The sequence below is a fragment of the Equus caballus genome, chromosome 15 (assembly GCF_041296265.1).
Source record: "Equus caballus isolate H_3958 breed thoroughbred chromosome 15, TB-T2T, whole genome shotgun sequence".
In the NCBI taxonomy this organism is placed as follows: domain Eukaryota; kingdom Metazoa; phylum Chordata; class Mammalia; order Perissodactyla; family Equidae; genus Equus; species Equus caballus.
The window spans coordinates 105,574,393-105,599,226 of record NC_091698.1 but is presented as its reverse complement, the minus strand read 5'-3'; the positions used below and the strand labels follow the sequence as shown (position 1 = coordinate 105,599,226).

Here is a 24,834-nt window from a genome sequence, read left to right as displayed (position 1 = left end):
TCTGAAGAAACCCGCTCGTCTGTCACCTCTGGAGCAGCAGAATTGGCCGCTGCGAGGTTATTCTGGGCCAGTGAGGTGGCCTCACTGAATGTGAATGGTCAAGGGGTGACCAGCAGAGCAAAGAGAACAAAGAGCCAGGAGGGAGAGGGGGAAGTGAGGACACCTCCACTGTCACGCGTGTGAACTTGTCCTCTCTGTCTCCAGGAAAGGGGTTCAAGCTGCAGGTGGGGTTGGAGGGAGACTGCACGGGAGCTGACCCTGCAATCCTGCCCGAAACCTTTCAGGGACGCCCCCCTCAGCACGAAGCCCACCCTTCCTGGCGCCAGGCAGGGCACCTGAGAGGGGCAGAGTGATGCCCATCTCCACCCGGAGACTGAGAATCAGGGAAAGTTGGGAGGTTGGACAAGCTTGGCTTTAGCCAAGAGGGTTGTTAGCCCCCGGGTGGAGAAGACCCTCCCAGTTAGAGTTAAAACCTGCGAGGTCGCCCAGTTCCGCTTGGCCACACTGTGGATAGGTAACACAATGTCTGTTCTAGCCTAGAAGAGGTTTACACCCACCCTGCCTCATGCATCAGCCGGGGTGGTTCTATATTGTGGTGAACAAATTACGAAAAGGTCATCTAAGGGGAAACAGGGTTGGTTAAAAGTATAGAGGGTGAATGACGACTGGCACAACCTTCTTGCACTTACACAGAGGACACACCAATGTGGTTTCCATGAAATAAGTTGACCTGTAAACTAGCATTGTTAAGATTGCATAACAAAAAGTAGCTGTCAAATCTGAGTTGATTATATTAATATTTTAGAAATACCAATTAAGAAATAATGTAATGTACGAGAAAGATAATGCTATAATGACCAACCAAATCCCTCTCGAGGCTGGCTGAAGGTGGCAAAACCAACAGAGGGTTCAAACTCGCCACCTCAGAGCTGCCATTAGCTGTGTGATGGTGGCCACTGAGGGGACATCTCTGAGTTCTCCCGCCTGAACTATGAAACAGGAGCGGCGAGACCCACCCTGCAGGACATGGTCAGGATTAGAGATGGTGTCAGTGCCCAGAAGGCTCCTACAGGGAAGACTCTCAATACTTGACAGCTAAGGTGATGGTTAATTTAGAGCTTAGCAACTAAGATCAAACATGAGAACTGAAGAACACAATAGTGGCATTATTGGTTTTGCTTGGATAATTCCTCATGGCCAATCTCATCATCTTGTAGAACTGAGTTTCTACTATATTTGGGGTCATAATACGAGGTTATGTAAGAAAGTACTTTTCTTAACAATGTATTGCAATGCTCAGCCAATGAACTTCTTATTTATGTATGTTTCACCATACTCATTTGGTTAACACAGAGCATGCTCTCAAAGAGTAAGGACAGTGAACATCTGTCTACATGGTGGTGAGCCTGGTGCCTTGACTGGCTCCATCGGGGAGTGAGCCCGAGACCCTGCAGAGGAGGCCGGGTCGAGAGGAGCAGGCTGTCCTGAAAGCACCATGGGCTTCACACCACGGTGACCACTGGCAGCTATGCTGAAGCCGCGACGGGATTAAAACTTATGGAGCGAAATTGAAATGACTAAATGATAGATCCAGCAGGTCAGAAAGTGATAAATATAAAGAGAGGTTGTAGATCTATGAGGCCATAAAGAGCAGGAAAAGAAAAGGAAATCAGGCAGGACCACCAAAATGGCAGATTTTTATCCAAGTTCTACATTTTAGAGAATTTTTTTTAATTGAAGAAATATTTTTGTGTAGAATAAAAAAAAGTTAGAATCATGGCTCCAAAATGTGCTCTTGTAAGGCATACAGTACAACATAAAGATTAGACCATTTGGAGACATGGCTGCTAACCTTGAGTTCGTTAATGAAACCTTCTTCCTGTAACACCACAGCTTTTACTGGGAGCCCCCCATGTGTGGCAGGCCCAGGCCAGCTACTAGGGACACAGGACAAGGCTTGCAAATCTTCAGGGATCCTACGGTGTAATGGGAGAGACCAAAAACAAACGTAAATTAACTGGCATTTAAGGGGCACAGAAGAGGGGCACTCGAACCAGGTGGTACATGTGTCAGAGAAGCCTTCTGAGAGGAGGGTGATTAATGGGGGTCTTTCTGAACAACTCTTAAACGGAATACTGGAATGGATGCTTTTTAAATTTCTTTCCAATTCTAATATTCTAGAATTTTTTAAAACGCTTCTAGGTATTCCATAGCTCAGAGCAAAGGATCCTGTTCTAAATGTACCAAAAAGAGAAAGGTGACTTTTGTACTGAACTGTGATCACACGTGGAAACCGTTTCTACTCTGGACGAAAGTGACTGGTAAATTACATTAATGACTGCCTGACGGATACATTACCAGGTCCATGTCTACGTACATATATGTGTGTATACACATAAACACACACGTGTTAGAGCTTGACTAAAATAGTAAATGGTATACATATCATGAATGGTATGATTTGGAGTTGGAATTATGTTTTTGTGCATAAAATAATCTAGGTCCTATTTCATCAAAGAGAAATCTAATGGATTTCTTCAAAACTGCTGAATGAGGAGTTTGCATATAATTTAGAAAGTTGTTGACATTTGACATTGTTTGTGTCAACATATATTGACCAAATACATATTTTTATATCTTAGATTACACAAAAATAAACATATGCAATCTCATCAACTTTATTGTTTCAGCTAACATTTAACCACGTTTATTTGCATTTTTCATAATTTGTTTAAGTTACTCACTTCTTCCCTTGTAGGACAAGAGTTTCCGAGAAGAAATTATCTGGTAGAGTGCCAGTGACAGCAATAACTAGCTAACGTACAATTTAGCATGTCTTAAAGTATACAGATTCATATTTTGTCTCTAACGCATCTGATTCTTACCTATCATTCATTCACTCATTCATTCATGTCTTCTTTTATTCTGTAAACACAAACTGAATGCCTACTATTTGCCAGCTATTGTTCTGGGTGTTGAAGATTCATGGAAATGAATAAGAGAAAGCAATTGACCTAAGCATATTTTAAACAAATGTAAGTCAAATTAAGATATTTTATTTTTAGTTTTATTAGAAAATGTATTTGTAAACTGAATATACATGCTCAGAAATTATGCAGGAGTGACAAATGCAAATTTATTCTACAGTATATTGAGGTAAAAACTGGTTAATTTGGAAAAATGTCCCCGAAAGTACAGTATGAGTTGATGGGAAGCTAGACTCAGTCTGCGCCAGTGTGGTTGTATCAGTTCAGGGATTTTTTTGGGTGGACCTTAAGATGTTCTCTATTGTGACTCCTAACCAGAGTGACTGTACAATTTGGTGCTTATGTGTATTTGGTCCAGTTATTTTCATTTTTCAAAATTAAATCAGATTTATAAAATTCATGTTACATTCTTTTTTTTTTAAAGAAGATTAGCCCTGAGCTAACTACTGCCAATCCTCCTGTTTTTGCTGAGGAAGACTGGCCCTTAGCTAACATACATGCCCATCTTCCTCTATTTTATACGTGGGATGCCTACTACAGCATGGCTTTTGCCAAGCGGTGCCATGTCTGCATCCGGGATCCAAACTGGCGAACCCCGGGCCACGGAGAAGCAGAACGTGTGCACTTAACCGCTGCACCACGGGGCCGGCCTCCATATTACATTCTGATAAAAGCATTAGTTTCTAGAGTCTCACATTGTGAGGACATAGTTATTTCTTAACCTTTTTGCATTTGTTTTAAATATTTTCATGACTTACGTTTTTGAAATTAGGTACTTTTCCTCACCAGCCTCAACAGACAACATGTCTGCTAATTTCCAACAAAACACCCCTTTGCTTTACAAGTTAAGGTTTATTTTTCCCTAAATTTTAGAGGCTTTGCAGGTCAGCATCATTAGCTTTGGGGTCTCTTGGACCTTCAGGAGTATCCACTATCTTCAGGGCTTCACAGCAGCTGTGATGCTGAAATAAAACAAGGAGCAAACAGCATGGAGCAAGGACCCAGGAGAGCACTCGGGACCGAGAGTCGACTTGGACCCAGTTAATCACCACTTTTTAAACTACTGGGAAAGATTGAGGACTCAAGAGATGAAGTGAATTTTCCATGGCCACGTGTGCAGCAGCTGGCGGATGTCCTAGAAGGAAGACCCTGTAACCTCTGCTCAGCGGGACCTCCAATCCCATGGCTGCGAGACAGGACTTCGGGCTGGACTTTGGCCTCTGGTCAGTCTGCTTACAGCGCTCCTGACTGAAAAGGACTTTGATATCAAGAGAAACACAGCCTCATTTCTCAATATTTGAAAGTGACACCAGGAATTAGCATTTGTTAAAAATTCTAGTTTCACCTTGCTAAAGAAATTTGATTTTAAGTCATTATATTCTAATAGAGATGACGTAGAAACAGGAATCTATGAGATAACCCCTCCAGGAGGGTGATTCACCGGCCAGGCACTGTTGTCCCCCATTGACGATGCTCTGAAGGACACGGTGGTCTGAACAGTGCCTGCAGCCGCTGGGGTGAGACTGCGCCCTGGGCATTCCCTCGGCAGGACTTTCAACTGAGGAAGCCTCGATTCCACATAAGGTCCCATTTGCTCCTTACTTCAGGCCTCAGCTTAACAGTCATTTTCCTAGGAGAGGTGTTTCCAAATCATCGTACTTAGAACGGATCTGCAGTCTATTTATCTTTCTCAACCCACTATTTGCTGTCTGCACAACATACTTATTGGAACTTGCAATGGTTTTACGTGTCCATTTGTTTTTTCTGTGAGCCTCTTCTCTAGATGGTGTGCTCCACGGAAACTGGGACTGCACCCGTCTTGTCCTCACTGGCTTCCCGTCACCTAGCACAGAGCATGGCCAGCAGGCCTTCATGATGGTCAGTGTCGCTGTGAGACTTGAAAGTACTTCTTCCTCCGGTTACAATGATGGTTTGCTTGTCCAGAACAAGCAATAATTGGGTTCAGGTGATGAAAAACTACAGCTTTGGTTGAATCCCTAAATTACTCTGCACCTCCTCCCACCCCGAGCACTGATTTTATCCAACCTTGAATAACAATTATTTTGTGCTTATTAGATTATAAACTCATTGAGAGTGAAGGTTATGTCTTAGTTATATCTTAGTGAAGTTTGCGACAGGTTTAGTGAAATCATTCAAACATTCAACATTTACTGAACAACAGGATTAGGAGTATAACGTATGTTTGCTGAATTAAACGGCGTTATTTCAGGACATGTCCATCTCTTATGGGAATGCTACCATGTACACTGTTTAAGAGTCATTTTGTTAGAAAGCATGCCCTTTTTTATCACCTATTGTTTTATTACAACTGAACTCCAAGTGTGGAGTTTTGAGATGTCTTTTTAATTGAAGATTTATCTCTATAACCTCTGAGGGTGTCCTTTGTTGAGTGGAATCTCCCATGTTCAAGAGTGACCTGTTCTTCTTCCCACTCCAGTGAACGAACCACTGTGTGACCTAAGGTCCCACCAAGCACTAGGACCCTCCCTGCACCTCCATCCTGTCCATCACACCCTCCTTCTACTGCTCCACAAAGGCCTGTCGGTGCCGACGCTGGTGTCTCTCCGTTTGCCCATTTCTGTCCATCCTGCCTGCCCCTCGTTGTCAGCCTGCCATATTTATTTGTCTGCATTCCTGTGGTATATCCTAGCTGGTGTTCTTGCCACCAAATACATCTTTTTCAGGTCAAATTTTCACGCTGTGGTCATCAATCACAAGTACAATTGTGTTACTTATCTGCTTAAATGTTTTCCAGTGGGCCTCTGGAGGCTCCAGAACAAAAGCCAAACTCCCCGAAGGGTCCCGCGGGGTCGTTCCTGATGAGGCCCAGCTCTCTCTCGTACAGACTCTTCCCCACGACACACCAACCACACTTAGTCATAGCTCCCTGGCTTCTGCTAGTCACGTGCTCTCTCTGGCCCTTGGCGCTTTCTCCTACCTTTCTCTTAGCTAACCCCTTCTTATCTGGGGAATGATGCTCAGGCATCACTATTCTCACCTTTACACGGATCCATTCCCATGTGTGTTAGATGCATCTTTCACTCTGGCCCCATGGCTCAGTATTGTAATGTTGTGTCATCTACCCTCCACCACTGCCAAGACTGTACTGAAACATGCAAGCTCCTTGCTTTATGTGTCTTTATTCATCCTTATAGTTCCAGAACCTAGAGCAGAAACTAGCACATAGAGGGCAGCCAATAAATATTTGTTGAATGAACAATATTTCACTGAGCGTATCCTTCCTAATGCTAATAAGTAATAATTGTGGAGCGCTTTATGGTTCATAACTCTCTCACACATCATTGTGGCATCTGATCCTCACAATATCACAATAACTATTCTATGAAAATTCTATATGTGACCTGTATATGTTCTATGGAAAAACTCTCAGTTAAATACATTAGTCAATTAGTCAAAATCTCCATTTCCTGCTACAAAATGGAAAGCTTACCATCTGATGGAAGGTTCAAAATTGAATTTATTAGTGGCGGAAAATGTGAATTATTAAGGCTGAACACAAAAAATGTTAGGGAATAAATATGACTTGAACCTAGAGAACTTGAAGTTCTCCAGCTGTGGGATGTCAAAGACTCAGAAAACTCTCCACGGGAAACTGATGCGCTCTGATGGGAATTAAAATGCATTTGGGCTCAGAGGTGAGCTTCTGCGGCATGCCTGGGTTGACCTGTTTACTCTTCATGAATGTGAAAATTACTCAGTAGATGATGACTCGTGTCCTGAGGTTTGAGGAAGAACTAGGAAGTTTGCTCCGGGTGGGACGTTGTAGGTGTAGGAGCATGAGAAGGGCTAACCCAGGCTGTCATTAGTGCCTGGCTGCTGAAAAGGGAAGTGGACGTGAGGACAGAAGACTTGGAAAAGAGGCAAGGAGAGCATGCTGAAAGAACAGCCCAAGGGGTGTGTGTGCTCGTGTGTGTGTGCCTGTGTGTGTGTGCCTGTGTGTGTGTGTGTGCTCGTGTGTGTGTGCTCGTGTGTGTGTGCCTGCGTGTGTGTGCTCATGTGTGTGTGCCTGTGTGTGTGTGTGCTCGTGTGTATGTGCCTGTGTGTGTGTGCTCGTGTGTGTGCCTGTGTGTGTGTGTGCTCGTGTGTATGTGCCTGTGTGTGTGTGCTCGTGTGTGTGCCTGTGTGTGTGTGTGCTCGTGTGTGTGCCTGTGTGTGTGTGTGCTCGTGTGTGTGTGTGCCTGTGTGTGTGTGTCTGTGTGTGTGTGCCTGTGTGTGTGTGTGCTCGTGTGTGTGTGCCTGTGTGTGTGTCTGTGTGTGTGTGCCTGTGTGTGTGCTCGTGTGTGTGTGCCTGTGTGTGTGTGTCTGTGTGTGTATGTGCTCATGTGTGTGTGCCTGTGTGTGTGTGTCAATGAAACAAAGCTATGGATGAACATTTGCACAGCAGCCTCCCTGCGTTTAGAAACCTGCCCGCAGTATAAGCTGACTACATCTGATGACATGTGTCAGTGTTACTATTTCAGTCTCATTTCACTTATCCTGGTTTCCTGGTTTAATCGGCCTCATTGGACTGTAGGTTTAGGGGTCAGGGATCCATCTTCTGCCAACTGTCTATCCTTAGGACTTAAGACCATGTACTCTGGATTCCTGGTGGGTGAGTGAATTTCCACATGTGCCCAGTGCGTTCATGTACACGCCACTTGTCTGTCCAATATGTCCTCAAGGACAAAATATTGCCCTGGAATAGTCCCCTAGGCTATGGGATGGGCAGATGAGAATGACGAAGGCACAGAAATGAAGCCATCCAGAGGATTCCTCAACAGCATAGGTTCTGTGAGCAGTTCGTCTTCCCTTGAGTGAGAGCACAGCCCTGTCTGGTGCAGGTGCTGACCATAAATTCTGGGGTGTCCCCCTGCCCCAGAAGTGACCTGTGTATTTATAATATGCAGCTGTGTGTACTCAGGCAGGAAAATTACTCACAAATGAATTTGTCGTCCACATTTTCAAGTTCCGGAAGAGACTTGAAACACATTTTTATAGTCACTTGGCCTTTTTTCAAAGAGAATTAGAAATGTGTGACAGCTTTTTGGGAAAAAATACTGATACCATTTTATTTTTTGTCAATTCCTAAAGAAGGAATCGTTTTGGGGTGCTGGTCATTTGCGGGTAGTTATTTGCAATTTTGAAGTAAAAGCATTTCTTATTAGGTGTGGATATCTTTTATTTCACCCATCATTATACTAATTTCAGGTCAAAAATCTCTCAATGATTAGCTGATTTCTTTGGCATTTGTGAAATCACCAATGCTGACAGCATTGCCACAGTAACCAGTGTGCTCAGAGAGAGAAAAAATGGGAACAGTCAAATAAGGCAAGAAGAGAGACAGGGTAAGTCATGGTGAAGAATAACACAATTTTGACGGCACTGCCTTCTCTGGAAAGATATGTTTCCTTGTAAAAACATCCTTATCTAAAAACGCAAACTACCTGAGATGTTATCCACCAAAAATTTCACATAGTAGGTGAATATAAAGATACATTACTGTCGCATTAATAATTCTGTGGCTGGTAACTTGATCTCTTTAATTAAACTAAAGCTTTGAAGAAAGGCAGGAATGAAATTAAATTATATGGCATAAATTTACTATTTGTGGAGGTTGATGAAGACTATGAAAGTGCCACATGTGGGTTTTGTCGGGGCCACCTGCAAATCCAACACAGAGTGCGCTCCTGGGGCAGGTGCCCCTGTCCGCCTTCAGGCTCTGAGCGCGAGGACTTGCGGTCTCTGTTAGAGCCTTCCCCAGACCGCTACTCAGCGCACTGCTAGCTGAATTGGAATTAACTGTCAATTGGGTCGTGCTATGATGGCTTTCAGTTTGACAAAGATATACTTTGTCTTTTACCAAACATTTCCTCCACCAAACATGAGAAACCCACATCACAGCTCCTCGCACCCTGGGACACAGCGCTGGGATGTCGCCCTCCCTGCAGCAGAAGCCTGCAGGGCAGCTGCCAGGGCAGTGCTGGCCGCCCCTTCCACCTGCAGCCACCCTGGCCTTCGCCCCTGCTCACCGCGGTGCACTGGGACGTCCCTGTGTCATTCCCGTGGATTCTCTGGGGAGGAGAGTGGGGCTTCTGGTACCTGCATCTTGCAGCCGAAGCAGATGGTTTTTAAGTGAGACATCTGCAGCTGTGTCTAGCCAAAATCTTTTATAACAACCATCTTCTCACTTTAACCATCACATGTGGTAGCTTAGAACTGGAAGATTCTTTGACTGTAGGAAAGTCCTTCCCTTCTAAGGAGATTGCATCATAAACGCATTTAAGTTCTCGTAAGCAAACGGTTTTAGGTAGCTTCTCTCTGTCTTCTAGCTCTCTTATTAAATAACCTTCGATTATGTCAATTTTATATGTAAATTTTGTTTTCAAGATGATAGCACTGCATCTTTGTGTCAACTCTGAAGAACACTTAAAGGGCACACAATTTGAAATAAACTCTGTGATACATTTTACTAAGCACTTAAATGATTTCCGTGCTCAAATTCACAATGTTATGTATGTTTCATTTCGTCACACTGATCCATTTATTTTCTTAGGTACCCTGTTCTAATATGTGACCTACAATTAATGCTAAATTACAATGGGGATCCCACAGAGTTGCTTGTTATTTTCTTATCGATTCTCACCATTGGCAGAAATAAAAAAGGACCTCGGAACTTTACAAAGCATTCCCCTCTGTTCCTGACACTCACACCTCACCACCGCCATGCCTGGGGTTGGCACTTACTTGTGATCTTTTCCCTAAGTGTCTGTGACCATTAAGAGCCCAAGTTCTCGAGTCAACCGTCCCTCAGCTTGGTTTCAAAGCCTTACTCTTTCGGCATTTGTCCCCATTCTGACCCCACTTCTCACTCTTTGTTCTGGAAATCATCCCTGTAGCGGCCTCTGGAGCTCGAGGCCAGTCAGCTGCAAACTCCTGTGTCACTCAGCGTGTTCTCTTCAGGTGTTCTTCCCGTCTCGTCTCCGCTTCCCGGAAGCAGGCTCTCCCCCGCACTGCACCCGTGGAAGCCCCCTCATGTGGCCACCTGATGGGACACACGTCCTCCTGCTCCTCCACCACTCTCCCTCCACTTCCATAAAAACCTCCAGCATTGAGTCTCAGCTCATCCAAGACTCAGAGAGACCCTCTGATGTCGCCAGAAGCCAGGGACCTCGCCTTACTCCTTGAAGATTTTCGCTCCTGGCTCACGGTTGTGATCTCCAAACCAGCCTGCAACACCTCTGATGATTTCTACACCCATGTCATGCATCCCTCCACAACTCTGGCTTCTTGATTCCTCTACCACGTTTTTCTCCTTTGACCATCTACTCCCATGGCTACACCTCTTCTTATCTCAGACTCCAAGACTCCACTCTAGCTTCCACCTCTTGTCTTTCCAACTTCTCCTTCTGGTTCCCTGACTCCAACAATCCTTTGAACAACCACACCATCCAGCACATAATCCATTGATCCTACCATTTCCTCACTCACTCTCACCATCCTCCTGTCCTCACTTCCTCTCTCACGCACTTACACTGGATGGATGATGATGACATTCACTGCTCTGCATGCTCCATAAACTGCCTTGACTGTCTCTCATTAATTCACTCCCCTGCGAAAAGTTGAATCCTCAGTCTGCTTTGCACTGAACTCTCAGCTGAATGTGGCTGGAAGGAAGTACACAGTCTGGTCTGACTTCAAAGCATGACCCTGAGCCTCAAATGGGTCTTCAGTGCCTCGTGGCAATGCGACATCTCCATCCCTTCCTCCCCTCACTCTATCAGATCTCTCTCACCACTGCTCCTGTTAGAAGTCAGGCCCTCCCTGCGGCAGTGATCCCTGCTCCTCTCCCCTACACAGGGAGCTCTCTCCAGCAAGCCTCCTCTCGATCTCCTGCATCATCTCCATCCTCTTCACCTGTCTTCCTGGAAGGGCAGTGTCGCTGTTCTGCTCTCTGTCATGTCACCAGCATCTAGAACAACGCCTGTCACTTCATAGGTACTCAGTCACACATGTTCAAAAATGAATGCATGAATGTGGACACACAAAGATATACCCAATTATCCATAGTAATTGAAATGAATATCAACTTAAAAATAATCTCTATTAAAGATAAGGCCAAAATTCAACTGAAGGAGAATTTGATTGATTAGAGAGAAAGACATAATTTTTATCATTTTAGTTAACAGAAACTGAATCCAACAAATAGATTTTTTTCTAGGAAAAGGATTAATAAAGGAAAAAATTCAGAAAAGTACTTTTCTTCCATTGTTAATTTAACTAACTGAAGTACTGATTTCCTGGATGAAATTTTTAAAATCATTGTTTTCATCTCTTTTGTTGTGTTCATCCACATGTCTTCTATTAATCTATCTGTCTTACTCAGATACAGGTTCTTTTATGCATCACCATGCCATCCATATACATACGAACATACACAATGGTAAGACAACATATAGGGTTAATATGTCCATAAATCATTACACAATTTAAGTTACAATGAAAAGGTCTTTATATCACAATACACCCATTCGTGACTCTCCATCAGAACTAGATGGACCTGAAATTATTAGGGCAAACTTTTATTGGCAGCTATATATGCACATGCTTAAATACAAGTATAGAGTGCCCATATGATGCCAAACTCACCATCAACCATCTCCTAACTCCAAACAGCAGACATCCAAAGCTGTGAGTGTAGTGTAATATGATGGGAAAATGGCATATATTCAAAATAACACAAAAAAGTGTTCAGTAGGCTTTGAAAAGTGCTGGAGTCTCCCATGTAGACATAGGATGAAACTAAGCCTGTGTTTGGCATTTCAGATGCGCTCTTAGTAGCGACTCAGCTCTTCTCTAGATGGCGGCATGGATGTTAGAAATGGACTCCCATTTAATAGACTTGAAGGAAGGGATGGCAATTGAGTGATAGGGACCAGTCTAGCCTTCCTCCCCTCACCCCAATCCCAGCTTCATATACAGGCTAGCACTTTAAAAAGTATCAGTATCTGCAGTCACTTTAAAAATAATTCAGTTCACAACAAGGACTCAGTGTTCCTTTGCCTCTACCCCCTACCTCTATTTTGGGATGCAAGCCCTGTTATCACTGAACGGAATGACATTCACAGCAGGTACAACTGACACATGGAAATTTGTTGGATTGGTTGCACTAATTGGATCTCTGTACTTGCAAGGATGATGGCACAAGTAGGAGGTGTTTAAACATGTGAGTTCAGAACCCTGTTTATGGTCCATTTCCATGTAAATGAAGAGCGCCAGCGGCTTAAGTGCAAGGCGCATGGTAACACCCCAAAGCCAGCCCCCCACTGGAGGAATGAGGCCTTGAGTAAGAAAACCGATAGAGAATAAAAGAAAACTGATTTTTTCTTACCTTCCCGCATGTAAGATTTATGCAAGAAACTCCCATTAGCACTAATGAGAGTTATGCATGTAAATCTCCCATGAAATGACGGGAAGATTAGCCTCATCCATCACTGTGCAGATAGCACAGTTTCTGGGGCAGGGTTCTAGCAGGCAGCCGCTCGCCTGCGATTGATTTTGCCTGGCCTTTCTCAAAGTGCTGAAGCAGCAGGCCTTGGGAGAGGCCCTGGGAGGAGGCCCCGCGGAGCAGCACAGGGGGCAAAACACAGATCTGCAAGTGCTTTGAATAATTCAGAGATCAGCGGCAAGGCCACCCCCCTGCTCGTGATACACAGTTCTAGAAGGAGAAAACGAACAAGCCCACACCATGTGCATGGAATCCTCTTACCCTCACAGTTTCAAGGCTTTTCTCGGGAGAGCAGGCAAAGCATTTTAAATAAGTTCCCAGCAACTAACAGTCCCAATTTGCCTGGGCCCTGCCCATACAGTCGTACCACACATGCACCAGAGATTAGACAAACTGCCTCTTGTCCAGACAGCACCTGTGTTCTTTGCCTCAATGCCCTTGCTCACGCTGTGGACATTCTGTCTCCACAGTTCTCTCAAATTGATTGAATTGTTTGCATCTCCAGGACACCTTTCTTCTTTCAAGAGCCTGGCCTCCCTTGGAATTAGGCACTGATGTGGTTCTACCATTCCTTTCCCGTGAATCAGCCCCGGTCCACGTTGTCAACCTCAGCAGCAGGCCTAACCTGCTGTAGGGTGTCGGCTCCCCCAGAGTCACGCCCTCTTGCGTCTCTTTGGGACCCTTTGTAGGCTCCACACAGTGGCCTGCATATAGTCTCTCCATGAATATTTGGTGAATACAAAGATGAATCGTTTTAAAGAGGAATACCCGTATACATGGACAACATTCTTAAGGTATCAGAAGGTTTGCCATGAAAAGAAACTCTTCCTACCCCAACATCTAATTCATTCTTTTTGAGACGACCTAGTATTTCCTTCCCCCATGTTCTATACACTGACAGACATCAGTGTATAAACACGCTTTTAAAATATACGAATGGGAGCACTACCCACATGGTTTGACACCCTGCAATTTTTCATTTCACAATATACGTGGGGCTAGGTTCATATAAGCTCCCTCATTGTAAAAAACTTAATTCATAGTGTTCTATTGCATGAATATAACGCACGTTACTTAACTAGTCTCCTGTGGATGAATAGTTCTTTCCCAAATCCTTCCTCTTACAGCAAGTCTACAATGCATGGAATAAAAACAGCCGACTCCTCTAAAATGTTCACTGTGTGACAAATGGCATTTAATTCATCCAGTCCTTACCATAACCCACTAGGATAAATATTCTGTGATTGTTCCTGACATATAGAAAAGGAAACTGAGGCACACAGAGATCAAATAGCTTGTCTGAGGATGTCTAACTGGTCAGGGTAAAGCCAGCGTTGGGGTCGTGCTGTGCCTCTGCAGAGGCCACGCTCACTACTGACTGCCCTGCTGCAGCTTTGTAAATACAACAGCTCAAGTGTGTGAGTATTCTTACACTGAGTACCTGGAAGTGGAATCCCTAATACGGAGAAAATATCCTTTCTAAGCTTCACTGATGTTGCTGGTAATTGTCTATCGCTCACACTCCCCAGTGCTGCCACTGTCAACCTGTTGGATTATTGCTGGCTGATAGGCAAACGATGCTATTGATGTGGATTAAGGCTGCCCCAGGTAGAGAAGCCCAAGGTGACCTGGCCTACATGCCGATCTATATGACCTGGTGGATTTTTGTAGTATGAATTAGGGCTGCCCCAGGGAGAGAAGCCCAGGGCATCCTCACCTACATGCCGATCTATATGACCAGATTCATATCTAAAGTTATACGACCACACAATAACAAGACCCCATCTGCACTGAAACCATTTAATGACTTTTTATATCATCTTTTCTTTTTCCAGTAAAACTAAGTCACGTACCCATGCCTTATAAATTTAGCCCTAACCCTCAACTCAGGGCAGCAGCTCTTTACTGCCCATGGGTCCTGTCCCCATGATATTCCGTACTATTCTCTAAATAAAAGAGCACTACTGCCAGACCTTGAGAGTCCAAGAAATCTTTCTTTCGACTCTTTGGCTCGCCGTCCCCGCATCATTTTGACATTGTAACTCTAACATGAATTTATGATGTAGTGAGGTTGAGCATCTTTTCTAATGTAAAAGCTATTTGTATCTTTTCTGAAATATCTTTCTGTGCCCTCTGTCTAATTTTGGTTAATATTTTTTGTTAAATTTAATATGCTAATAAGTTACAGTGTAGCTGTTACTGTTATATTCTAATGGGGCTGATTCCTATTTGTTTGTTTGTACATTAATGTATCACTAAAACAATGCACACACTAAAATTTCTGTCTCTTGAAGGTGATTTTGGTTAGGGGAGATTATTCATTTAACTTCTATATTATCTGAGGGTAATTGCATTTGTCTCCCAAAAAGAGAAAAAATGTGCCTCTGATGGCCATTCTCGAATCTTCTAGGGGATGTGGCTACATGTAAATTCTCCTTGAGAAATGAGAAAAAAGATTACACATCCTAAATATTTTATTTTTGGCAGATATATTGTACAAGTCTTAGGATATTGAATCATGTTATAAGTTTCCATTGTTTGGAAGGAAATTTAAAAGTTCAACACACTACTTTTTTATGATAACAAAAATTTGGCAGGCTGGCCTGGTGGCATATAGTTAAGTTTGCATACTCTCCTTTGGCAGCTCAGGGTTCCCAGATTCGGATCTCAGGCATGGACCTGGTGTCGCTCATCAAGCCGTACTCTGGTGGCATCCCACATAAAATAGAGGAAGATTGGCATGGGTGTTAGCTCACCAACAGTCTTCCCCAAGCAAAAAGAGGAAGATTGGCAGCAGATGTTATCTCAGGGCCAATCTTCCTCACACACACACACACACACACAAAATTGGCTAACTACAAGGAACTGTTGACATTAGCAGACAAAGAATTTGATTATCAAAAGCTTAAGTGGAAGATGTTACTAGTTATTTAAGCAGAATATGCTTCTCCAAACATACTAATAATGGTAGATCTACGAAAAATGGTAGATCTATAAAAATAAGATAGTGCACAATATTTTTTTCAAACAAAAATCAAGACCCAAGGACAGGATGTAAACTGTCACCTGAAAATAGAACGATGGTAAATAAAGTCAGCATTGAGCTTAAACCACCACAACAAAACTTCCTCTCAGCAAGGCTTCAGGATACAGCTTTCTTACCCATCACAGAGTTTTAGCAGATAATCGTGCTTTTAGTCTCCACAGGGACTCTGCAAAGGTCCCTGCTGTGAGGGGCGGGGTTATCCAGAGTAAACTGAGGACTGTGTCAGACCCTGGATGGTAAGCCTGTGGAAGGCACAGACCACAGCACTAAACCAAATACCGTACATACAGCACTCGTTCGAAAAATGGTTCTGCTTTCTGTTTTTTGAGAAATTGATGATACCTAGTCTGATGGTCACAACAGTTGGCACCAGGATTCTCAGGGACAACTTCAGCACACTCCACTTCTGTTTCCCTCCACCCCCAAAGCCTATAAGGCAGCTCTGAGGAGGACAGGAACTGACACAGCTGCCTGAGGTTTCACTGAATCAGAATGTGTAGCTTTAGCAAGTGCTGTGCTCTCTTGGCCTCTTGGATATGAAAGCTTCCCTGCTCCCATCCCCAAGGAAACAGGAGGAAAGGGCATTCAAGCTCCAAAATTCCCGTGTGGAAAATCCCAGTCACCCTGAAGCTTTCCTGGATGCATGGGGCGTGAAGGCACTGCTGGACCTGTCAAGCTCGACGCCACCAGTGATGAGCAAGAAGTGTGCGCACATGGGAGGCGGCTTCTGAGGTCAACCTGCATTCACAGCAGCAGCACCCTCCACAGAGCAAAGAGAAGCTCGGCTCTGGCGACCCCTGACTCCCATTCCCCCAGACGGACCCTGGCTGTCTGAAGCCCTTTATAATATATGGCTGCCCCTAGATCTGAGTGCCTCCAAGTGATCTGTGTCCCACATGACCTCACCTACTTCCCAACTTTGCTTCAGTCAAAACGCCCACTGACCGAAGGTGATTGTTCTCTGTTGGGAGGAAAGAAATTTCATGATTTGCAGTTTCTGTCACACTCCAGAGTAGGAAAGCAGGGATTTGCAATTTGTATTCTACTTTCCAAGAGAGTGGTGGTCCATGACTTTGATATGAGTCAGGAAAGATGCAAATTTCTACTATTTCCTAAACTAAATTCTAGAAAAATCAAAGCTTAAACACTTTCTTACTATTCACATTATTTTATAACATCACATTTAACAGTCATTGTTAAAATGGAGAGAAACAAAAGTCACAAAGATTATTTAAGCAATATGAATGAATCACTGTGAAAACAATTGAAAAGCATTACGTCATGAGTTAGGGATGATCCTGACAAATGTGCCTCCGTTATTTGGCTGTTTTCTGGGAAAGGGTGCAAGGGAGTGGGGAACTGCAACGTCAGATTAACAGCGTGGCACCATCAGGCAGAACAGTGTCATTTAGTAGCAGCCTGGCAGTTTTACAAATTCTTGGTGTGTACACATATAGAGACACACACAGAATACATAATACATGCACACAAAAATTATATATTGTGAGTATATGTGGAACAGACACAAGAGTACTAAGGTGTGATAGCTGCAGAGGGCTTTGGAAACATTGCAGAGGTGGTTCCCAGGAGTGAAGAACATGGGCTGGGAAGTTAAAATGCCAACCCAGGTTTGAATCCCATCTGTGCCCTTTACTAACTGCGTAACACTGAATGAATTATTTAACTTCTCTGTACGTTGGTTTTCTCCAATATAAATGAATATGGATAAGAATAGTGCCAACTTCCTAGGGTGTTTTGAGGACCAAATGGGATGCGTGGAGCAGCACTTTCAGAAAAACACTTGGTACACAGTAGATATTTAATGAATAACTATTATTATTGTCATTGGTAGTTAACTTTATTTTCGTGTATCTACCTCATTTGATCTAGCCCTCTATTCCTATTTTACAGAAAAAGAAAGTAAGGCTTTGAAGGGATTTGCCCAAAGGCATACACGTGGTTACTGGCAGTGCTAGGATGAAACCTAATGGTATTTGTTAGCTGTTTTAAATAAATTCATTTCAAAGGGTCAAAGGGCACAGATTTACAAAGTTGGAGCTATTTCAGCAGATTCTTCCTTCTGGACCCACGATGCACTTTTCTTTAAAATAGTCACCATTCAGAACACAATTCATAAAGTTTTTTGGGAAACAGATATTGATTTTATTTTAAGTCGTCTTTAGCATGGAAATTGGATGCAGAGTGTGATTTTCTCTTTGGGCTCTAGTTCAGAGGAAATTGGATTTCCTAGAGTGCCAGCTGCAGAGACGCCACAGGTGTTCATGGCTCAGCAATCACAGTGGCTAATTGGGACACACTAGGACAAAAAATGCCCTCAATCTAAATCTTGTTCTGTGGCACTTTTATTTCTCCCCTAAGAGCAAGCCCTAAAGTCCTTCTGAACTGGGGATGCTAAAGAAAGCTGCTGCTGTGGACAGGAAACATGACACATGGGGCAGTGAGGAGTCACAGGGTGAGGAAGACCCAGAAGTTGAAGGCCACAGGACTAGGCTGCACTCGACAGCCACTAGTTAGCGACGGTGGCAGGTACTACAGGCCTTCCACTTGAGCATTTCTGATTTTGAGTTGTATTCTAAAGAGTAGGACCAACAAAAGAACAATCCTGGAAATCTATCATTCGAACAACTGCATCACGGAGGCCAAACTAGAATCCAGACAGTTGAGTACAATAACGTTTCATGGGAGGTAGAAAGGGTGGTGGGCAAAGGAGTGAAAGCAGTTTGTAATCAGTTTCTAGAATTGAGAGCAGGTAGACAAGTCCTTACAGTGGACCACTCCATACACTGCATCTGAAAGGGTAATGAGACAGACCACATAACGTTCTCTCTCCTGTGGACCACAGAAGTCATACAGAACCACACTTGTTTTACGAACACCAATCCCAAGCCACGAAGAGTTAAGCCCTTTGTCCTAATATGTAGCTGTATATGCCAAGTGACCGGTATCCATATCTATGCCTTGATCCCATCTCTGGGTTTTGTATTGTTTTACTACATAGTAAGTCATTCCCAGATTTATCCATCTAATCAACTGATCCTTCAAGACCCAGTTCTGGGATCACCTCCTCTGTAAAGTCATCTCTGACCTCTCTAATCAGAGTTAAGACCTCTTCTGCGCCTTCCTAAATCATCTTACTCAGAGTTCTTTTGACTCAATGAGAGGTGACTGAGCACCTCATAGGAACCAGGAAATATGCTCAGCCGTGGAATATAGAAAGAAACAAGGCATAGATTTTGCACTGAAGGAAGCACCTTGCAGTCTCGTCTCTTCAGCGTCCTTTCTGTGTTTTCTGTTTGTTCAACTTGTGACTCTTTGAGGACAAGGGCCATCTCTAACTCATTTTTATACCTCCAGAAACTAGAAGAGTTCCTGGAACAAAATAAGTACTCAACAGTGTTGAGAAAATGAGAAACTAATGAAAAATGATTAATACACATTTATTCCTTGGTACCTGTGACAGAAAAGGGTAGTTGTGAACAAAGCCTTTTCTTTGAGTAGTTTTTTGTTGCATCCATAGTTTAATGATAACTTCTAAATATTTTTATTTGACTTGAAAGTAGACTTGGATTAACCATTGAAATTTGAAGGTTACTTGGAATTAGTGATTTATGTTAAATCTAGATCCTAAACAGAATTTCTTTCTATTCCATTGTAGACCACCCATGCCTGGGTCAGGAACTGTCTTGGCTACTTATTAATTACATCATCTTAGGATAGTTACTTAAGTTCTCTCATCGTCCTTTTAGTGACCTTTAAAGTGGAAAAAATAATCGCTCAGAATCACAGAGTTTGGGAGGAATTCAGTGCTTGCAGAGTGCTGGTGTACATGGCAGGGCTCAATCATTGACAGGTTTCATTACACCAAAGATGACACAGGGGGGTGTCACACACTCATTACACTGTGTCCTCTGCATATTTATGTTGACTGTGGTCTTGGGAGATGTCCCACAATATCTAAGTTTTTATATCTTGTAGTCTCTTATCATGAACAAAGAACTCCTGAATGCCAGATATACTTACCTTTGATGGCAGATATTATGTGAAACATTCCATGACATCAGTGGCTTTCGACTAAGGAATTACTGCTAGAGAATAAAAGCCTTCAAAATGCTGAGTTTTAAGAAATTAAACACAAACTGTATCCTCATCCTCAGTGCAGATTTTGTAAAACTCTATATTTAATATTCATATATAATTGCTTATTGTTCACCAGACCAAGCTCAGGAAAAAACTCATAATAAAATCTGAATATTTTTTCAAACTGAAAAAAAGGAATTTTCTAAGTTAATGGTACGTGGATATGGAAATTCACTACTATAAAGTATGAAAACCTCAATTTCTGTCTGATCAACAAACTTAGCCATGTGATCTACAGATTCAATGCAATCTCTATCAAAATCCCAAAGTCATTTGCTGCATAAATAGATAGATCCATCCTAAAATTCATATGGAATCTCAAGGGACCTCCAAATGGGCAAAACAGTCTGGAAAAAGAAGAACAAACTGGAAGTTTCATACTTCTTGATTTCAAAAATTACTACAAAGCTACGGTAATCAAAACAGTGTGGTACTGGCATAAATTTAGAGATAATAGACCAATGGAATGGAACAGAGAACCCAGAAATAAACCCACACATAGTTGGTCAAATGATTTGACAAGGGTGCCAAGACCTTTCATTGGGAAAAGGACGGTCTTTTCAACAAACGGTGTTGAGAAAACTGAATACCTACATGCAAAAGAATGAAGTTGGACCTTTAACTCACTTCATACACAAAAATTAACTAAAAATGGAACAAAGGCTTAAACATAGAGCTAAAACTGTAAAATTCTCAGAGGAATATATAAAGAAAAAGCTTCATGACATTGGATTCGGCAATTTTTTGAATATGACACCAAAAGCATAGGCAACAAAAGAGGATATACAAATGGCCAATGAGCACATGGAAAGATGTTCAACATCGTTGATCATTACGAAAATGCAAATCAAAACCACAAGGAGATACCACCTCACACCTATCAGGATAGCTATAATAAAACAAAAAGACAGAGAACAACAAGTTTTGGGGAGGATGTGGAGAAATTGGAACCCTTGTACACTCTTGGTAGGAACATAAAGTGATGCAGCCACTATGGAAAACAGTATGGTGGTTCCTTAAAAAATTGAAATTAGAATTACCATATGACCCAGCAACTCCACTTCTGGGTAAATAATAGTAGAATTGAAAGCAGGGACTCAAACGGATATTTGTACACTCATGTTCACAGTCATGTTGTTCACAACAGCCAAAAGACAGAAGTAACCCAAGTGTCCATCTATGGGTAAATGGATAAACAAAATGTGGTACATAGTACAATGGAATATTATTTAGTCTTAAAAAGGACAGAAATTCTGACATACGCTATAACATTATGTTAAGTGAAATAATAAACTAAGTGAATAATAATAACATGCTGATAATACATGCTAAGTGAAATAAGAGGGGTGCAAAAGGACAAATACTGTATGATTCCATTCATAAGAGGTATCTAGAATAGTCCAGTTCAGAGACAGAAAGTGGAATGGTGGTTGCTCGAAGCTGGAGGAAGAGGGTGGAGAGTGACTGCCTTAGTGAGCACAGAGTTTTAGTTTGGGAGATGAAAAAAGTTCTGGAGGTGGATGGTGCTGACGGTTGCACAGATCTGTAAATGTACTTAACGCCACCGAACTATACATTTAAACATGGTTAAAATGACAAATTTTGTGTTATTTGTATTTTACCACAATTAAAAGAAATCTTACAAAGGAAACTTAGCCACAACTTGAAGTTTCGCGAGAGCATGGCCGTCAAGGTCCACAGTGGCATTGAGGGAGGTTTATCAACAGTAATTGACAGCGACCCAAAAAGACCTTGGGCTATGCAAATGAGGCCCTAATTAAAGACCTACTTAATTTCCTTAAAGACAAGATGTCCCTAAATAGAACTAGTAGTGGAAACAGAAATCTGATTTTAAAGGCGCTTTGTACAAAGGAGCTTCTGTACAACTGCCAAAGGGTGAACAGATCCATGAATACGGTTAGGAAATTATTTTTTGGGTAATGTTGTAATTGGATAACAGAAGGCTACTTGAGTCTATGCTGAGCAGTAGATTATAAATTCTGACTTTACATTGAGTTTGTTTATTAAAATTAGAGGATGTCATGCTCTTTATCAAATTAAAAAAGACCCTCCATTCACAAAACCATCTTTATCCTTTCCAAAGTAAGAAATTTTAAGGTAAATATATAAAACATTTGTCTGCATGTAAAGCCTGAAGTCTGACATAGAGTCATTACCTTTATGTGGCTCCCGGGATAGCCATATGTCTGTGGAACCAACCGGAACCTTCCTTGACTGATGTTGTTGAAAATTTCAGAGATGCAAACACTTGACTGGATTCAATAACTACATTTTTTTTCCTCTTCCACCAGATGTGGTCACTCTAGAGAAGAATAAAAAGACAGAGTAATGAGGCTGACGCTCATAATGAAACAGAAATCCTACGTGAGGGATGGGATTATCAGGGAGGTTTGCACCTGGAGAGAGTCGGGTCCTAATACCCAGGCCGAGTGCACAGACACACGGAGACGCCGCAGGAGGGGCGGTCGAGACAACCCGCTAATCTCACAACCAATTAATTTCTGGTAAATAATTTCTTATAGAAAAATGCCTTTAGAAAACTAATTAAATTACTGTTTGTGAAGTAAAAATTACACAAAACTGTAAACATGTTCTTATAAAACTAAGGGTAAGAGTTATTTTTGCAATTAAGTCTAAAAAGTATTAAGGCTATGAAATCTTTAGGGGCTCATGAGAGAAGCGTGCAACGTGTGTTTGTATGTATACACAGCTGATGTCATCAGTAGGTGGTCCTTTGTGTTTCCGTTTTTGTCCTTCTCCACTCAAAGACGGTCAATAAGCTGTAGTCTTTTCCACCTACACGATTTTACAAGAGCATGCTATTTGCTAATTAAAAAATAAAACAAAATACAACTTCTTAAGCAATAATTTAAAAATTTTACTGTTATAATTATAAAGCAAGATCTAAATACAGTGTTTAAAGTGGGCATTATGCATAATCTTCTATGATTAATATTTACAGAGTGGGCACAGTTATTTTGAATATGTTCTGAGACATTACTTAATAAATTGGCTAAGAATGGTTTGGATGGTATTCAATATAATGGCTTTATGAAAATGCATGTTAATTCTCACCATGTGAAGGACATCAAATAGACAAATTTAAATAAATCTTATAAATGAAACAACATAAAGCAAAACCATTAACTGACTGAGAACACATGAATAGGATCGGACATGAATGATGAAAGATACTCCATCTGAGGTATTGCCAACACTTTGTTAAAAAATCACACTTTGGTAAAATAGTATTAAGTTAATTTATACAACATCTGACTCTTCTTGTAATCCTAGAAATTCGCCTCTATCACCTGAAGCCTTTTATAATGTTCTACAGATTCATCACAGGTTCTGTCATCATTTTGGGGAATCCTCAAGGTCCATAGAAGGTTACAAGGAGACAGACCTAGAGATCACCGTGCTCGCCCCTGAGTGGGTAGGCTAGAGTGTCTTGGCAACAGATATGTCTGAAAATAGTCAGGAAAAGGGCAGGTTTTTCATTAAAGTGATAAGCATCTACAAAATAGAATTTTATGGAGGAAATGACAGGTTTTATTTGGTGTGTGCTCTATTCTCCACACACATATTCACAAATCAGGGAGGTGAAAATGCCCGTCTCATTTCCCACATGAACCACTGCCCTGTCTTAGCTTTTCATGGAGGCTATTCCTCCAAATACCCCTGTCTCTGTCCTCCCATCCTCTGGGGATGGGAGCCTTGGCTACTTCCCTGGTTCCCCTGAGCTCACAAGGAGCCAGGCTATGCTCACAAACACGAGAGACCCTGCCCCACTGCCGGAAGAGGTGAAGTTAGGGTCCCTGTTAGCATGCAATACGACCTCTTCTCCAGGCTGTATTTTCATCTGGGAGTCATTTATGAGACATAGATTAGAAAGTCACTGGCAAATGGGTTTTAGGCTAAATGCCCTTGAAGGGTGTTTGATGCTTCTTTTTCTGTTTTCTAAAGATTGGCACCTGAGCTAACAACTGTTGCCAATCTTTTTTTTTTTCTGCTTTATCTCCCCAAGTCCCCCCTGGTCCCTAGTTGTATATCTTAGTTGCAGGTCATTTTAGTTGTGGCATGTGGGACACTGCCTCAACGTGGCCTGACAAGCGGTGCCATGTCCGCACCCAGGATCAGAACCAGAGAAACCCTGGACTGCCACAGCGGAGAGTGCCAACTTAACCACTCAGCCATGGGGCTGGCCTCCAATGCTTCTTATTAAATGTGTATATATTCTGATTTAAGACAATTGGTATGTAAAGTAGAAATTTCTTCAGAAAAGCAGAATTTAAAAAAACAGAATGAAATGAACTGAGATAAACTATTCTTTCAACAAAATACTATTTAAGAATTCACAGAACCATCTACTAATGATTGAACTCCCTTAGTGACATGATCTTATAAGACGTCACCTTTTCCCAATTATTCAGGGACAGTACGAGGGACTATGCAGCCACGGTTCTGGCTGCTTACAGTTTTCTGTCACATATGCTGCTTGTGATAATTTATAATGGAATTCCCAGGATGAGCTCTCAAATGGACTGTTTAGCAGGTAGCTTAGTTGCAAAACACAAACAGCAATTGGCCACGTGGGAGTCCCTTGGGATGTTCAGCCAGACTCCGTCCTCAGCCAAAGCTTTACCGGCCTCTTCCTTTCACCCGCAGTCACTCAGATGAGAACATACGGGGCTTTGTTTATGGCATTCGCATTAACGAAATCATATTACAAATTTTCCTTTGTTTTAAATTGTTTGTTTTGAGATAATTGCAGATTCACATGCAGCTGGAGGAAATTATACAGGAATCCCATGTACCTTTAACCCAGTATCCTCCAATAATAGCATTTTGCAAAACTCTAGGACATTATCACAACCAGGAGATTGACATCAATTTGTTGCATTGATCTTGTTCAGACTTCCCAGTTTCACTTGTTCTCATTTGTGTGCATATGTGTGTGTGTATTTGACTTTACTTGGCTTTATCACTTGGGAGGTCTACGTGCCACCACTGCACCCAAGCCACAGAACATCCATCACCACAGGGTCCCTCATGTTGCCCTTTTATAACCACACTCATTCTCCTTTCTGCAACTC

The 24,834-nt window shown here is 42.3% G+C and overlaps 1 protein-coding gene across 50 annotated transcripts in view; it reads right to left on the bottom strand.

Annotated features, from left to right (window-relative positions):
- Window positions 1-24,834, bottom strand: part of MYT1L (myelin transcription factor 1 like) — a 446,903-nt gene that overhangs the window by 194,872 nt on the left and 227,197 nt on the right. For all 50 annotated transcript variants that reach the window (XM_070236766.1, XM_070236774.1, XM_070236800.1 and 47 more), the window contains exon 4: window positions 21,895-22,040. The gene's annotated coding sequence lies outside the window, so the exon portion shown is untranslated. The remainder of the gene's footprint in view (window positions 1-21,894; window positions 22,041-24,834) is intronic.